The 12854-nt window shown below is 36.7% G+C and overlaps 1 long non-coding RNA gene across 1 annotated transcript; it reads right to left on the bottom strand.

Moving 5' to 3' along the window:
- Nucleotides 1-378: 378 nt before the first annotated feature.
- LOC111227998 lies at nucleotides 379-6405 on the bottom strand. The gene is made up of 5 exons (XR_002665362.1): nucleotides 6237-6405; nucleotides 4547-4681; nucleotides 3996-4132; nucleotides 2441-2650; nucleotides 379-1506 (listed from the first exon to the last, which is right to left on the bottom strand). It is a non-coding gene; the product is annotated as an uncharacterized LOC111227998 (long non-coding RNA).
- Between the last annotated feature and the right edge of the window lie 6449 nt (nucleotides 6406-12854).

Below are 12854 nucleotides of genomic sequence, written 5' to 3'. Positions count from 1 at the left end.
GTGTCTAGAAAACAAATACATGAATAAACTAATGATTTACCTTTTATTCTTTATAGTTTATGATTTGTTTGTCAATCCTTTTGCTATTTGGGAGGATGGCATTTAACCAGCAGTTCGACTTCTCTACCAGAAGGTGGTTTGCGTACGCATGGTCAAAGGTGTGCATAAATTAATGCACATTCTCAACTGTACTGTGAGTACACATTGATGAATCCCCACTCTACTTATAATTGATTGCACGCATGGTTAACGAACAGTCTGTAACATTGATAAATGAGGGCCCGGGACACCATTCAAAATATACAATGATTTATTAAAAACAAAAATACACACATATATATATGTATATATATATATATATATATATATAATATATATACTATACTGTACTGTATATATAAAGCTTTTCCTTTCCAACACCAGCAAGACAAGACATGAAAAAGTATGCAACAACCAATGGCATGGATAAAACTTCAAAGAGGGTACATTATGGGAAACATAATTCTCTTCAGTTTGAGTGGATTTTTCAGTTTCAGGTGTTGTTTAAATGCCGGTTAAGTATGGACTTGCTTTAACTGCGCAACCACATTTTTGACATGAGCAATGTGCATAAAAAGGACTGACGTCAAGGTCTGAATCAGGCTGGTAGGTTTTGATCAAATTCTAATGCATTAGTAGAGACTGGTGTGAAGCTCTAGTTGACAAAGAATAATTTCTGGACAAAATAAACATTTGGTATATAAAAAAACACCAACCTGATTCACAGATATACAATAGTCATAAATAAAAAATAGAAGAGTAAGAAAATGCCCCTTCCCCACTACACATCAGAAGAATTTGAGGAACAGTTTCACATTAAAGGGAGACTCCCAATTTTATACATAAAGATCAGTTACGAGTCATGTGGAGGACAACTCAGCCTTTAAAAATGGTTGTATTATGTCTACTAAGACTAAGGAGGAGTCTAAGAAAGTACGTTTAGTGCTATTGTTGGGTTCAAACAAACTCAGACAGAAAGTCTGGAGCGTCGCTGAACAACAGGTTTAACAGAATTTATCTGTTGTCATTGAAGTATTGTTTCTAAATGTATGGAGACCCCAGTAAGAGTACCCACTGCTGCAATACATTGGCTACAGGGGATCAAAATAGATTTAAAAAATAAATAAACAGAATTTACCATCAGGGAACGCTTAACAAAACAACAATATCACATCACAGGAAGTTTGGCACCCATTATTTTTCGAGCTTGGCACATATTAGGGATTAAGAATTGGGATAACTAAGCCTCCAATGCCTCAATTGTATTTTACAACTTTATGGAGTGCAGTGATTAATTGCAAGAGTACAGCCTTATATTTTCAGAAGAACACTTGAACACAAGAAGATGCTTAAAAAAACAAGAATAACAAATTATCTAAATAAGTACACTGTGTTTTTGTTCCAGAGCTGCAGATCAGGCAGAGCGCAGAGGAAGTAGTTCATCCAGGGAAATTGACGAGTTGAATCCTGCAAAACAAATGACACAGAGAATGAGGGTAAGGGCCAGTTTCTGAATACACAGATAGGAAATGAGTGGGGGCAACTGAACCTGCTTAATATCAAATGTCTTGTCTGTACCAACAGCACTCACAGAACTTGTTTTATTCATGCTGTGACAAAGGCCCTGCAGATTTTCCTGTATGAGACATGCTATAAAATTCAACAAACTTGTCAGTACATAGTCTGTTATCAATCCTGCATTTTATTCTCCTGACATTTCATATCCAGTCATTCCATCCAGCCTCTTTTTATCTTATTCCTTTCACCTGCACCTTCCTCTGCCTTCTGTGCCTATCCAGTTGCATTCCCTCTCCTTCTAGATTGTCAAGTGTTTCCCAGTATTCAATTCCTGTTTTCCTGCCAGCATTTTCCCCAACCTTTGGATTGTTTTTTAGATTTCCTTCCCTTGCACCATTGTTTGATTTACAGACCGATTAGCAGGTTCGACTCCTTCCCCGTCATTTTTTTTTTTTTTTGTCTGACCAACAAAACTACTGTTACCTGAACTTGACTGTGTTTGTTGTCATGCTTGTGGGTTCGAGCCTGTCTCCTAACATTACGATTGGAATTCCTCACCATCCTGCTTAAAAATATTTCCAGACCTCTGCACACTTGCGGGGATTGTTAAGAGAGCAATTACTGCCGATATAGATAGAGTGCTTACATTCATTACAATTCCTCCCTGACGGGTAAATATTTTGTTTTAAAGCTGGGGAAACAGCTTCAGGACATATAAAAGTTAGATTTGTTTATCATCCTTTCTGAATCCTTTTTTTTCAGTGGCACGTGTCAGATGGACTTCAAACAACATAAAGATCCATAACACTTCAAAAGTAGGTGCAATATAGAACATAAAAAAGTACAACACAAAATAATTTTGGTCTGAATAATGAAAACATACCTTTTAATCTATGCTTTCATGCTTGACATAAACACATTTAGGATCATCAGCCATATTACTGATGGAGAGGTGCTGTTTCGCGTCTGAAAGGACGAGGTATCCCGCGGATGCGACAACAGATTTCAGGCCGTAATATGCACCGCGTCTGTTGTTTACCATCTCAAACCAGTAACTTTCAGGTAAAGCATCTGGAACATCACTCCTCACCAACTGTAAACACACAAAACAAAAATGTTAAGCAATTTTTTGGGCCCATTTTTAGGCAGAAAAGCTCATACAATAATACAATATATTCCAGGTACTTTTTCTTTAATTTGCCATAATCAGACTTTTTAGTTGATGTCAGGTGATACTGTTCCCCAAAATCTATGTTTTTTTAATAAACGGTCACACCCTGTAGAATTGTTATTTAAATGGTTATTTTAATGTCAGTAGTGTTCCTTCTTCTTGTAGAAATCAGCTGTCATCAGAAATGAGGCCATGGTTGGCAACCTCTGAAAATCTTTTATCTATATCCTTGTTCAAGATGATCCGCCCACACTGGACAGCTGTGGCATATCAAGATGCTGATTACACAGCATGATTATTACCCAGGTGTGCTTTGCACTGGTCACAATAGAAGGCCACTTTTTAAATTTTTGTTTATCAGGTTTTTGATTGATTGATCTTCAGTGGCTGTGCCTAAGTTGCTCGGCAGTCACTGAGTTGGAATTATACTGTTGTACTTGGCAGATCCGGAGCATCCCAAACTTGCTCAGTGGGTGACATTGGCTTCCAGGAATTTGTGTACATCATGCTGCAACATAAGCAATGGCAGCAGATGAATGGTCAGGACAGTGGTCACTCAGGATCTTGTCACTGTATCTGTGTGTCGTTGTCCTTTGGTGTTTCATAGAAAGAAAGTCTTAGAATCTTTTATTTTCACTCATGAAAAATAGGGAGTTAAAAAACAAAAGTGTACATTATATTCTATTAGTCTAGCACATTATTGCTGGGTTAATCCAACACTGACCCACAGTCCAAGAGAGGAAATTAATTTAATCAACAGGCTGCAAAAATCAGATTTCTAAACAGCATAATTTCTAGCTTTCGTCCACCACTACTGGGGCTACCGGATTTAAAAGCTCTGTAATTGGGTGATTCTTGCTGAAATGCAACCTGATACCGATTGTACTGATGATTTCACCAGGTGAAGTTTCGTGCCAATCCATTGTGCAACTGTGAGTTATGTAACACTGTCTACATGAATAATAAATTCATGTGCGATGCCTCTTGCAACCTGTAGTCAATTTAAATATAGTGAAAGTGAACGTGTTATATATATAACTATATATTAATATTATTACTTCACCTATATATATATATATATATAGAAAGTGAAAGTGTATATATATACACTTTCACTTGGTGCATTTTTCAATGTTTCAAAATAGCAGCAGTAATTAATGGTTTATAGGGCTCCAGCTTTGAAATTATGTTTACATGTCACTAATTCCAATATATATACATATATATATATATGTATATACTGTATATTGTGAAAGGTTTATTTTACCTCCAGCTTGTCCTTCATCTTGTTTTCAGCAGAGGTGTCCTTAACCACCTTTGGGAAGTAGTAATCACCAGTTCCACACTTCCAGCCGAAAGCCACCTGCTTTTTGTTTCTTCGGCTCCATATGTATACCTTGTGTTCTACCAATACAAGCAAAACAACATACTTACTGTGTGCCAGTGAGTCAATACATTCTCAATAATAATGCCTCAATAATCCATAATCATTCAAAATCTGATTAAGATAAAACATAGCCACTCATTATAAAGAATCCTAATCAAAGATTTTTTATTGGCACCTGAAGTGTAATTGCTATGACTTTTTATTTACTGAATCAATTAATCATTTTATTGGATTTATAAAGTCTATCAATAAAGTTATGATTGTAAAGAATATTGTTTCTGCTTGTATCAGACCTAGATCAAAGTCAAATTTTGAATCATTCCACACTGTAATGTAGGAATTAGAAAACATATATATATTATTTATCAAGCACTGACGAGCAGTTAATTTGTTATTTTGAAACAGTAGTGATCATTAGCAAAAAGTTGTACCTTCTCCAGTACTTTGAACGTCTTCAACACACAGTCCCATTTGACCATTGACATTCTTGACTGTCACCAATTTCCCTTTGTCGCTCTTAAGCTTCAAACTGTTTGACTTTTCCATGTTGTCTCCTCAGCGGCGTTCTGACATAAGGGGGAGGATAGAAAAACAATTAATTAGTCTTAGTCAGAAAAGCAATCTGCAGTCCTCAAGAAGCTTCATATACTCGAGTTTTCCAAGAGAACAGAACCAAAGTGTTGTTTGACATTGAAAGAAAACGTTTGTCCTCATACTTTGCCCTTAATTGTATTCTCAGCTACCCATTACCTTTCAGCTGTGGGAACTTTGAAAGTTTAGGGCTTGTCTTGAAACTTTACTTCACTGATTGTCAAGGCTCAAAACAAATCTGTTTGCAGCTGAGTGGAGTATCTCTCCAAAGCCATAGCAAGCCTTTCATGTATGTTGATTTTTGTCGAAAATATACAATAACAGGTACCCAGTACTCCAGCACCCCATCCCCCCATCCTCACCACTAATGAAACAGATGAAATGGTTGACAGCTTCAAATATCTCACACTGACTGGACAATAAACTCAACTTTGACCAGCACACAAAGGACATACAAAAGTCAGAGTCATACAAGAGTCATCAAAGACAAGCACACATCTGGAACACTCACACGCCAATATAACACTAACAACCAACACTGCTGCCAAAATCACGTCCCCCTACACCCAGCCTACACCCTTATCATAGAGCAGCATTGCAAATACCACAACAGCACAGGATATCACACACTTCACTCCTTTGGACCTAGAAGGGTTTGCATTGGCAGAAGCCTGACACAGCTTTAAATGCATCTCATACTAAAATCCTGCAAACAAAAGCGTTTGCAGGATTATAAATACATACCCTTCAAATATGTCTTAATAAATAAGAGATTGATTTCTTTTTAAATAACCATCTGTTTAATGCAATCCATCACAACTGCCCTGCTACTACCTTACATAACATTATACAGGTACTGCTTTGATTGTGTATCATAAAATTTGAAAAGGAATTCTTGCCACTGAATCCAGGTGTAAACATACCGCACCTTTAAATTCTTCTGCAACAGCAAAACAAAATGGAATTAAATTATTAATAATATTCTTAACTTAATAATCTGCATATAAGTACTCAAGTAAGATTTTCAGTGGACTTGGACTGGCTAAACTGAACTTTGACTCAAATCCTCCTGCACTGCCTCATGGCTGCATGGCACTTGCAGTCTACAAGTGCAGAACAGTCTGAGGGACAGGGGACAGGGACACTGAGATACAGCAGGAAACCAGGAAAACAAGCATATAATAGGCCAGGATAAAAATTTCATTTTTATATAGTTTTTTCTCTCTATTTTAGCATCAACAAAGTGAAAAATAGATTTGTCACTAAAACTTCTACTGCAGGTTAGACTCGTTACACAATTGCAATACTTTGCTATAAAAAAAAATTAAAAATAAAAAAAAACTGAGATGAATGCATCTTAGCGAGAAGTCGTACATTAACTTTCCCTCATTTTATTCCAGCACTTAAACAGCTACACACAGTATAATAGGTGAAACTACGGCACCGCGACGAGAGTTGATATTACAGGAGGAATGCAAAGCCCATGTAAAGCCAACGTGCATGTTTCAAAATAATACAGCAATCACTTACCGTCAACGAGTCTTGAAAAACTGCGAAGTTGGAGCTCAGGTTCATAGAAAGGGCAGCTGGTATTCATGCATGCAGCACAGAGGTGCGAACCTTTTTAAGACGACCGGCCGGCCCCACTGACGCGGGCACTCACGCACGTAGTGTGCGTCTCCCTGTGACTGGAGGAGAGGGCGATGGGGATGGACTTGATTGCGTTTACCGAAGTAAGTCATTTAAACTACACGCGATTTCACCAAGAAAGTGGGATGTTGTGAAATCCATTAATTCACTTAGAGGAGGATTTTTTTTCTTTCTTCTATTTCCTCACCTTATCTTTTACTGTAGTCTGTACTTCACTGAGATAGGCCCTTGGCTCCTTACTGAAAACTTAAATTGACCCCTAGATTGTAAACACCAGATATGAATTTTAAATTGGCTATAAACTGTTCTCAGTTCAGGGCAAACAACGGCCCCTCTGACCTTGCCCTACTTTCTGACTGAACACACCCCTTTATCGTGCAGGGGGGGGGGTTTAGGAAAGTGGTCAGGCTGGGGTTCATTGTTCGTTGTTTTCATATTGTTCCTGCACATTTGTAACATTTCACCATCATAAAAACCAGTTAATATATTGTTATATGGTCCTAAACAGAGCCATAAAAAAGTTTTCTCATGCTTCAGTAGCTATAAGCACAAACATTCAATAAACACTTTGCAACAATTCAAGCCAAGACACTTTAAATGACATTTTCCTAATTATAAGATATAATCCAGAGAGCATTAAGTTTCCAATAAAAAATAATTTGCTGTTCAGAATCAGTGACATATAAACATAATTTCAAAGCTGGAGCCCTATAAACCATTAGTTACTGCTGCTATATTGAAACATTGAAAAATGCACCAAGTGATCAACTGAATCAAATAGAAAGGGTATTAATATATTTTTACAACCGGCACCTCTACAATACAAGCTTATAGATAAAAACTCTAGAGCTCCCTACTGGCTGAGTTAAAATAGTGATTTAATGGTTCTTATTGCCAAATAGATTTGCAAGTAATCAAATCATCACAACTGAATTGCCAAACTAGGAGTCTGTGGGTTTGCAATTTATTTTAAAGCTATCAGTTTATTTTAATAAAGTTAAAAGATCACCCTCGACAGCAAGTCTCGATTACTGAAACTATCTCCGCTGAGTCAGAGGCACTGATGCTTAGCAGGTTTATGATTAATCCACAATAATACTTATGGGTTATGTAAAACCAACAATAAAAGTGTGTTTCTTAAATAAACTCAAAATAAGGTTATAGATGTAAAGCTTTTAGAATTTCTAATGTACAAAGGAGTCTGGACTCTTGTATAGAAATAAGACATTTTTAAAAAGTTGAGTTAAAAGCCCATCAATACAAATCCTTCTTGGATGTGAGGAATCACAACCACTGGTTGAGGGCTTGTCTGCACTTGTTAGGAAGAGCCAATCTGATCTACTATGTTCACACGAACATGATAACCTATTAATGACTGTATCACTGATACGTTCTTGCCATACGCACAATCAAAGGTGATATGTATTGCTCATCATTTGATACCAGAATGTTTGAATTTAATAAGTGATTATGTGGTATTCTAAAATTACCTATGTCAATGATGAGAAATCATACAACTACAGCCGGATGAATTTGTGTTGCAACTGTGTTATTGTGTAATTTTATCAGTTGCATGTTGAATGATATACTGATGTAAACATTACTAAATGCTGCTGGTGCCACATGCATTGTTACATACTATTAATACTAAACAGAGGTGGACAAAGTACAAAACTTCAATACTTGAGTCAAAGTATAGATCCTCCTGGTCAAACATCCCACCAATACATGTGAAAATCGTTCAGTGAAATTTGTACTTGAGTTTAAAGTACTGGATTACTTGCTTTTAAAAATATTTAAGTATTCAAAACTAAATTTTTTGTTCCACAGTGCATTTGTTGAACCTACTGACTCTGAAACAATCTACTGAATACAATGACTGACTGTAGAACCAGTAGAATAAAAAGCTTGTACAATATGCTACAAAGCCTGTATAAATGGCCAGAAAAACACAACTGAATCAACAAAAGGACACCTGGTGTCATTTTAATATTTCTATTTTTTTTTTTTTGCAGTGGTGGAGTTTGGTCATGCTAAACACAGCAAACATTTAAAATGAAAGGAGTCTTTCTTCATTTCTAAAACTTCAAACATGGATTTAAGATAAGGGCATGGGTGGTCTGGTGAAGAACCTTATCTTTATCTAACAAAGCCATCATTTGGACACTGCTAAGTTCAAACTGAGCTGTTCAGAGTTGGCTGTGATTGTTTGGTTTTTTTCCTGTGAGGAACACAGAGTATGGTCTACCATATTTTCAAAATAAAATAAAATTCATTCCACAGACTAAATCCTCTGCTTTAAAGTAACGAGTATTTCATAGAAATGTAGTGGAGTCCAAGTACAATATTTGTCTTTTAAGTGTATTGGAGCAAAAGTCATACATTTCAAAAATACTCATGTGCAGATACTCCAAAAATATACTTAAGTACAGGACTCAAGTAAATGTACTTTGTTACTGTCCACCCCTGACAATAGGTACAACTCTGTGTGATTCATAATTCATAATTTCCTTCCACAAGATCTGGATTATTATCTGGATCTGCAATTGTACAAATGTCAACAACATAAATATGTCTGCTTTTTACATCAAGACACACACACATCATTTCCTGAGATATTGGCAAAAATGTCTGTAAAAAAGTGTATATCTGATATGGATTAAAAACTCAATGGCACTAGTATATAACCTGGTCTGCGTGAATATTTAAAGTTAATCTTTTTAAAACATTATTATAGGATAAGATCAGTATAAGCAAGTATTATGTCAGAACATGTTACTCAGTAGTTATTTCTACATTATGGCATGACTACTCAGTAGACTCATCTTTCAACTTGACCTTCAGTTTGATGTCAACACATCAAAATTTAGGCCAGGTTACACCTGCAAAGTTTCGAGACCGTATCTTGCACAGGTGGTATGGAATCGCGGTTACGAAATCTGTTCACAAACATGTAAACACTTGCTAAAATCTTCAAAACCACCTGTGTGGTAGTTCCCACTACAGGAGGTATCTCCAGGACCACACTGAGCCATGATGACACACACAGACTCATAAGGTGAAAACAATGCGGGTCATGTTGTTGTTGCTGATAATCATCAATGGAGATCAGGTTGTCATTATTCTTAACTTCAGTTACATCTATTGACACATCCATGTTCTTGGAAATTGGTACATCTTTACGTTTATGTAAGATCTGATAAAAACACAACACAAAACAACTGTTTAAACATTAAAATGAGCCAGTCCATTTTCTATTTTCATGTCATTTTACATCCATTTCTCATATCAAGATTTACTATATCATATTATTATACTATGATTTATCTCACTCATTCATCACAGTTAATTTACAACACCCTTCCCTCATGTCGTAGGTTTGAACTCAGAATGAAGGGGTTAGTTTGTGCAGTCCAATATGGAGCTGGCCTTGTGGAGAACCTGGGCCAGTAGATCCCAGTAGTAGGGTGGATTAAGGGTGGATTTCAGGAACAAAATGTAATTTAAATTAACTTCAAACTGGTCAAATAAACAACATTTACCATGTAGTATACTGTATATACATTTATTTATTTATATTTTATAAATTATTTTTTTAACCATTACAGTGATAAAGTAGATCAAGTAGAAATCAGGCTATTACACGTTTCAGCACAGTAAGGTAAGAAAAAAAGATTTTGTTCCCCTAAAATAATCCTCCAAATAGCTTTCAAAATCAAACAAAAATTATTCAATTTTAACTTTCATTTGACACTTTATATTAATTACAATGACACAACCAAAAATAGTTTCTAACAATGAAATAAACTGATTGGCCAGGCTGGCCAAAGTGATTGACACAGCTTTCACAGCATCACTCACAGTTGATTTGTCCTCTCCTATACTGTCACCAACAACTCAGTGGAAAGACCCAGATGCATAGAGGCACAGAGCAATGAGGACCTGTTCTTCCACAGATAGACTGTGAATCCTTCCGGTTCTGCATTGAAGTTTTGGCCTGACGAGGTCTGCAATGTACTTAATATCAGCATCCGCAAACTGAAACCGAGCATAAAGTTCCTCAGTGCTGTATTGCTCAAGTGGTTTTGTACGCCCAACCTACACCCTTTTACTGTATTCTCTCCTGCCAAAATGGTAGTGGCGATGGACTATACCTGCCATGTCGGTGGCCCCTCTGTAAGTCCTCTGAGAAAGGCTGAATAAGACGGCTGTGTGCTTGGTCATTTCCAACACCTAGTAACCTTCAGTGGGATATGCAGTCCCATTTAGAACACTCGTTATCCGGATTGGGTAATCTTGAAAAGTTTGTATCTGGATCAGAGTGATTCAATCCAATTTTGCTTTGAAAAACCGGAACAAAAGTAAAATGGATCACGTGATCCTAGATGGCAAAATAAGGGATTTCAAAGTCTGGATCATTTTGATCCAGATTAACCCTTTTGAACAACTGGGCCCTGCTGATCTAAGATTGCTGTCAGGGGAGTCAGTGTGACATCTGTCATCTTAACAGCCACCGTTACGATCTGGATCAAGTGTTTTTGTCTTTCATGCACATATTACCGCACATATAAAAGGTTAGGACAGATTCAATAAAAGATTTATAAAGTAACATCAACTTCCCATCCACTTTAAAAACATTTAACTTTCTAACGACGTACAAACGTTGCTGTCCCACCTAAGATTTTGCATCAAATTTCAGCTCATTAACAATGACTGTTCCTAGGTATATGATGAGAGTCTGGGATGGTGAGAGATGCCTTCCTCCTAAAGTCAATAACCATGTCCTTGGTCTTTGAGGTATTGTTGTTTCTTCCTTGGCAATGATGTGATGATGATGAAGGAATCTCTGCTGACACCGGCTCAGTTGTATATAAAAAAGTTTATTACAAAAAGGCACAGCATCGTTGAACAAGCATCAAAACAGCCTGTGAGAGGACCCAAAGCCAAAAAGGATCTTCTCCCGTTTTCCCCCAAAACCATACAATTTATAGGCTGAATAACCTCTAGATACATATTCATGACATAGCTAAATCCTAGTAACCTATAGAGACACAGAGCCAACATTTATGTCCAAACATGGTCATTCTAGTTAGAAGATACCATAAATCTTGGTAGGTTAAACAAAAGTCAGCTTCTAGGAATGTTTTGGACAGAAGAGCGGAGGGGGTGCTCCACCATGACTGGCCCATGCTGTGATTCATTGAGATTTAGCTGGCTGACTATTAAAATTTCAGGATGTGCCTATCTAGCTTAATAGTCTCCACAGAATCCTCTTTTATCAGACCATTATTTATTTACTTTTATATTGCTATTACTGCGCCACACGCAAAAAAAGTCTTCAGTAGCTGTCAACCTGATAGTGCTGTAGCTAAACATTATTAGATAATAAGCTTGTGTGGTTTTTCCTTCTGAACAGACACAGTTTTCAGCGTAATCTCTTCAAAGTCCTAATGCTGAGAACTACACTGTGTTTATGAGACAAAAGAGAAATAATTTCTTTGTTCTTTGTTTCTAATCAGTTCATCTATACAAGGCATTTTGTAGAGGCAATCATACGCTGTTTGATATCTTCTCAAAAGGTCGACTTTAATCTTTAATCTAATTTGTTTTATCATGCACTTCAAGAAATAAATCCTAAATGTTGAGAATAAAGTTGAAATGTCAAGAATAAAGACGAACTGAGTCAGAAGAATTTTGCCTTTTGAGAATAAAGTCGAAATGTCAAGAATAAACTTGACATTTCACAACATTTAGGATTTATTTCTTGAAGTGCACGATAAAAAAAAAATCTTCCTCCTCTCATATTTTTTTCTCAAGTCATTGCAAATGACAAACCACTCTATTGCTCCTCTAAAAAAGAACATAATAAGACAAAGGATGTTAGCTCCATGGTTTAACTCCCAAACTTGAAAGGATATGCCATTCCACCAAAATGAAAGAATCTCACTTAGTCTGGCAAGGCAGTCTTAAAACAGATAGGACGGCCTTCTGTAACGCCAGAGTCACATCATTAATGGATCAACAATCCATGTATTCCTGTAGCTCTCAGTAGTAATGACTTCATGAGCTTCTTTAATGATAAAATGACTAAATATTAGATCCAAAATTCACCACCTCCTTTCCACAAGTAGCACGAATTTCTCCTCAAACACAAAAACAACTTCAAAACCTGATATACTATATTTAGACAGTTTCTCTCTGATCAACCCCCACTAACTAACCTCATTGATTTCTTCATCTGAACTATCAACCTGTCTCTCAGATCCCATCCCATCTAGGCTGCCTCAAGACCCCTTCCAGTGAAAATCAAGTTTAACCATGTCAACGTCCATATGTTTTTTTTATACAAAAGATACAAAAGATATCATGAGCGAAATAATCAGTCAACGCCATGACTGCGTATTTCCACCTTGGAACTGCAGTGAACCAATGACAGTCTCACCAAAACAAATTCAGGGTTTCATAAAGTAAGGAACCAATCCCGTCAGCTCGTGGGGA

This window comes from Seriola dumerili, unplaced genomic scaffold, assembly GCF_002260705.1.
Source record: "Seriola dumerili isolate Sdu_G_001 unplaced genomic scaffold, Sdu_1.0 BDQW01000193.1, whole genome shotgun sequence".
Lineage (NCBI taxonomy): Eukaryota > Metazoa > Chordata > Actinopteri > Carangiformes > Carangidae > Seriola > Seriola dumerili.
This window is presented reverse-complemented; position numbering and strand designations above follow the sequence as displayed.